Consider the following 6,520-nt stretch of genomic DNA (forward strand, 5'->3'; position numbering starts at 1 on the left):
AGAGTCGGATAATCGAGGAAAGGGCATTCTTACAGATTGATTGAGCTTGACTCGAGGTGTGATATGCGAGCACCGTATACGTGAGGTGACGAGTACGTACACGGGCTAGTTGTGAAAAAACCCGATATTCTTACTGAGCAATAATCTGTTTTCCTTTTATTTTGAGTTATACCATTTTAATGAGTATCAATCTATTTTCATTCTTAATTGAGTTATTCTAATATGTGTAGCTATCCTGTTTAGTCTAATACAACATGTCTACGTGTCTTAACTGCTTATGTGAACTCTGTGCAACATGCTTAGTGAATTTCTTGCTTCTTCCCTGACTGGTACTTAGTCTAAATAGTAAGATTTCGTGATGTATTTGCATTTCTATTGTTTGCGCTGCATATTTACTTTGGGACTACAGAACAGTATTCCGGGAGATCCCCCTGTATTGCATATTTACTTTGGGACTACGAAACGGTATTTCGGGAGATCCCCATATACTGAATATTTACTTTGGGACTACAAAACGGTATTTCGGGAGATCCCCCTATCTTGCATATTTACTTTGGGCCTACGAAACGGTATTCCGGGAGATCCCCTTGTCTTACATATTTACTTTGGGACTACGAAAAGGTATTCCGGGAGATCCCCCTGTACATTTACATTTGGGACTACGAGACGGTATCTCGGGAGATCCCCTGTTGTATTTCTGTGTATTGAGTATTTACCTTCTATAAATTCTTTTTGTTAAATTTCAGTCTTTATTTTACTGCGATATTTTATTTTTGCCTTGCTTTATGATCATATTCCAGTAGGACCCGGACCTAACCTCGTCACTACTCTACCGAGGTTAGGCTTGGCACTTACTGGATACCGATTGTGGTGTACTCATGCTACTCTTCTGCACATATTTCGTGTGCAGATCTAGGTACTTCTTATCAGCCCTACTACTAGTTGAGAGTGTTTGCTGTTGTACGAAGACTTCAAGATATATCTGCCGTGTCCGCAGACCTCGGAGTCCCCCTCTATTCCCTCATCTGTCATTTACCTTCCTTACTTCTGTTATTAGGCTCTGGTGTATAGAGATACTAGTTTCCTTCTGTAAATTGTGACTTACGATGTTTCGGGTTTTGGGATTACTATGTATTTTGAACAGTTAGTTGTTTAATTCATGTTTTCATTTCATTATTTCGCAAATGTTAGGCTTACCTAGTTATAGAGACTAGGTGCCGTCACGACGTCATACGGAGGGGAAATTAGGTCGTGACAATATTGCTCTAGAATGAAGTTGTGGGCAAGTTTTGAATCTTGTTATCTTTCTTTCTAAAATCTTTATTGTATGTGACTTGTATATGATACATCAATACCCAAAATAATACTTGATATAATACTAATACAATTATAGTACGATTATATTAGATTTTTAGGGTAGAGTTATGGTTGAAACTTGAAGAAGATAAAGATCATAATTGTATCATAATTTTTAAGAAATGTATCACCATTGTATTATAATTGTATATGTATCATAATTGTTGAAGGAATTGTATTATAAATGTATGATACTTGTATATTCATTGTATATTGTTACGAGCAGTTGTGAGTTCATGTCAAATTTCACAATTTGTATCACAAATATATGATAATTATATATTAATTTATTAGTATTGTATCGGGTATTATTTTGGGTATTAATGTACCATATACAAGTTAGATACAATTTGTGATACAATTATGTTTTAGGCATTGATGTATCTGATATAATTCAAATACAACTATCATACAATTCTTGAATATTTCTTCATTTTCAGTGTTGTCCAATCTCCCAATAAAAGAACGATACAATTGATGATTTTTTAATAATATAAAGTTGTCGGCAATGGTGGGAAGAGAGAAGATGGAGATTCTGGGCGTAAACTAAGGGATTTTGATGTAAAAAAAGAAGGATAGAGAAGAGGAGAGGGAAAAAAAAAAGAAGAAAATGATGTAATTGAATGCACTAATAATGGGGTGGGAGCCTTTTAAGGAGCAATCTACATGATTTGTAAGAAAAACTTAGATACTTATTAAAAACTACAAAACTTAGAAAAGATAGGTAATTAAGTTTGTATAATTAGGGGAAAATTCCAAAATAATTTAAGTCTGTTAAGTCAGATGTGACAGAGGCAAAAAGGCATTAAGTAACTTTGTCGACATGTCTATTTATTGTTTTGTTGTTATAAATTATAAAGGGGGTAATTGTTTCGTAGAAGTACTTGACCCAGTCATAATGTTTTTCGTTTGTGCACTAGTCAATTATGTTTTCGTCGATCATGTGTGTTTATGGTTGGGAATTTTATTTTTTATTAATAATAAATTTTAAATTAATAGCATGTACATATTCTATAAATTTCTTAACATAATTACATAATTTAAATTAATTTTACTTGATTCGGCAAAACTCGTAAGTAACACTCTAACTGCGCCTCTTATTTTTCTCTCGAAACCCTACAACCCCCTCCCCACATATTACCCTTCCTCTAATATTTTGACTTTATTCATTGGTATTGGGGCAGCCGGATACATAGGCACTTTTTGTTCGTGCAAGGTTCGAAGAAGGGCCGCACCTTAAGGAGTATAATGTGAACAGTCTATTCTAATGCAAGTACTATTGACTGCTTCTATGGTTAAACCTGTGACTTATACATCACACGGAAGCAACTTTACCGTTGCTCCAATGTTCCCCTTTGACTTTATTTATTGGTATTTAATAAGTAATAATCTCAAAATAAAGGTTAGGAGTAAGTTAGTACTATATATATTCAAGTTCATAACCTTGAAAGATGACAACTATATTTATTCAAGGCAAAAATAAATTGTGTAGCGTAAATATTTCTTACACCATCAAGTTAAGTTGATACATATAACTTTTTATAACAATTTGATACGTAACTTTAAAAATTGAATACAAATCTGCTATAGCTAGTTAAATTGTACTGATTAGAACGTTGTTCAGATAAAAGAAGAAAGAGAGTAACAAAGAGAAAAATTTGTGCCAATTCCATCAGAGATATTTTAAGTATTATACCTTTCATGGATGTAAATATACCTCGCATAGCTTATGAAGTTGGTGTAGAAGATATTCAATGCATATCTATCTTTCATCTTCAATATTGCAACGTGTGAATATGATGCAATTACGTAGCTTCTTAACCTTCACATAAATTTGTGACTGTTGTGTATTTAAAGAGTAGCTTTCGCGTAACTAGTAAAATTATTGTCATGTGATCAGGAGGTCACGAGTTCGAGCTCTGGAAACAACTTCTTGCTGAAATGCAAGGTAAGACTGCGTACGATAGACCCTTATGGTCCGACTCTTTCCCGAACCTCACGCATAGCGGAAACTTAATGCACTAGACTGTCATATTTTTTGTGTGTTTACTTCATGCTTTGCCTTTATTGGGAGAAAAGTGATGCAATAATTAGAGATGTTGAAGTCTACAACAGTACTAAAAGGGTAACTCGGTAAGGTAGCTCGCGTTCACACAAGGTCAGGGGAAAGAGCCGCACCTTAAAGGGTGTGAAGTTAACAGTCTCCCATAATACAAACAATAACGACAGCTTCCACAGCTCGAACCTGTGAGTCGTGACCTATAGAGATAACATCAATTTGACTTGTAAATATAATCCTATAAGATAATTATGGAAGAAAACTAAAAATAGTACTACAGTTAATATCATGACAAATTATAACATCAGAATATAAGACCAATTAGTTAAATAATGTCAAATGTTAAAAATTGTGAAAATTATGTAAATTATCTATCTATCTATCTATCTATCTATCTATCTATATTATTATAAAAGCACGAATATTTTACGCTAAATGTTAAACTATAAAAATATCCTTAAAATATTAGTTGTCTATTATGCCCTTCCATAATTAAATTATATCTTAAACATTAATGCCTAAAAATGGAAAAGCAATTCAAATATTGTAGAGTTCAAGTCAAAATACCATACTTAGAGTCCACTTCATAAAGAAAACGTATTCGTTCATTCATTATTTAATGAAAACCAAATTCTATATTCATTATCTATAGTTCTTAATATAAATATTAGACAATCAAGTGTGAAGAAAATATTATCTATAGTTTGGGAAGTTAATTATGGGTTGGAGCCAAAACAAGTCAAATATTAGATATATTTCAATTCTTCTCCACAGAACCAATTAAAAAAATTCACCACAAATAGCAATATTTACGCCTCAGGTTATCAAAGTTAATTTATTATGTGGTGTGATCACAAAATTTGAATATACCTTCCCATAAGTGTTTGTTGCATTCTCGAAGTGATTTTAAATCTTTTAACATAATTCTCGCAATATTCATTTTCATTTTATTTTTAGATTGTGTCAAAACTTTATTAATGAGTTGGTTTTGATAACATTAATTTTTTTTTAAGAATTGTTGAACTTCATACATATTCAGCATCGCTTCACAAACAATAATGAATAATATCATATTTTAAAGTGAGTTTACAACTTTAATCGTATAACATTGTGATTCTAAAATATTTAATTAGTTCCATTTTTTCCTCCTATATTATGTCAAAAATGTTATTGATAACTTTATTTGAATTATATATTATATTATTTTTATTTTAAAGAATTGATTATTTAACTTTCTACTTTGCGCATATTCAACAGTTTAAGCGATTGAAAGTTTATTATTTTCAATACGCATTTCTCGTGTAACGCACGAACATAGAGAATAATACTATATTAAAAATACGAATACCCTTAACGAAATATTGTTCGTCTTTTTTACCCTTTAAAAATAGCTTCACAATAAACAAAATTGTAATTTAAGTCACTCTTCTAATATTTAAGACTTTGAAATCAATCAAAATTTTGCATATTAAATCTATCCTTGTTAAACTAGGTAAGAAGTTCTAATATTTAGGAATTAGAAACGATTAACATTTTATCTTATATAAATTATACTACTTGAAAATACATCATTGGTGTAATACTTATAAACCAAGGCGAGAACGATCTTATAGGTGCCTTCATTTGATTTCTGATTAAATTGAAATATGAGGACATCAACTCACATATTAAATTAAAGTTGTTTGATATAATAACGTCTAAATTAAAATTTTCATGCAAAAAAATTAAATATGCACTAAAAATTTCTTATTTTAACCATAAAAAATAATTAACCGATGTTCAATTAAGTACCCAAAATGATTATTTGATAGAATATTTAATCATATTAAATCGTACAAGTCTAAATCTATATTATAAAAACATGAAACCTCTACAGAAGATGTTGATTGACTTTGGATCCTATAAAAATAGATTTTATAATATACTTTAAATATTTTATTAATATTTAGGACCTCAAAATTAATTAAAAATTTTCTTATTAAATCTTATCTTATTTGAACTATGTAGGAAGTACAAATATTTAGATCTTCAAAATGGATGATATATATATAAATTAATATGTACATACACACTCAATGGATTTAATAACTTTTCACTGTAATGTATGTCACGACCCAAAATCCCGCCACAGGCGTCGTGATGGCACTTAGTCTCTAAGACTAGGTAAGCCGATTTTATAACAATTCAAGCCATTTTTTTTAGAAACTAACAACGGAAATAATTACAAATATAACAACCTCCCAAGACTGGTAATACTGAGTCTCGAACTCTAACTGAATACATGAAATGATCTCAAGGATCGAATACCCAATACTGTTTGAATAATAAATAATAGTACAATAAAATGGAAAGACTCCAAGGAACTGCGACGACCAAGCAGTTCTACCTTGAATCCTTGCGATCCCACTCTAACTCTATTCGAGTCCGATATCTTCAATACCTGGCTCTGTACAAAAATGTGCAAAAGTGTAGTATGAGTACACCACGGTCGGTACCCAGTAAGTAGCAAGACTAACCTCAATGGAGTAGAGACGAGGTACAGTCAAGATATTCACTAGTCTAATAACTTGTGCAATATGATATACAAAATAATAAGAAACAAATAACAATAAGGGCAACACAAATCAACCAGTGATATGCACAACAGGGTAACAAGAACACCATTAATATTGCTCAACAAATAGTAAATACAAGTACACCCAATTAAATTAAGTCCTTCAAATAAATATCTTTCACATATAATTCTTCCAATAAATCTCTCTCAATTATAATTCCTCAAATAAATATTCTTCAAATATAATTCTTTCAATAAATCTCTTCCAAACATAATTTTCTCAAATAGGTATCTTTCAAATATAATTCTTTCAATAAATCTCTTCCAAATATAATTTCTTCAAATAAATATCTTTCAAATATAATTCTTTCAATAAATATTATTTGAATAAAAATCCTTCTAAATAAATGTTTTGAATATAATTCTTTCAATTAAAAGTCACCATGTGATCCTCATTTAAAAATCATAAAATACGGGCCTCAACCCACTTTCATATTTCCACGGCACTTCGTGCCCATAATTAAATCATCATATTTCCCTGGCACCTCGTG

Source organism: Nicotiana tabacum, chromosome 9, assembly GCF_000715075.1.
Source record: "Nicotiana tabacum cultivar K326 chromosome 9, ASM71507v2, whole genome shotgun sequence".
In the NCBI taxonomy this organism is placed as follows: domain Eukaryota; kingdom Viridiplantae; phylum Streptophyta; class Magnoliopsida; order Solanales; family Solanaceae; genus Nicotiana; species Nicotiana tabacum.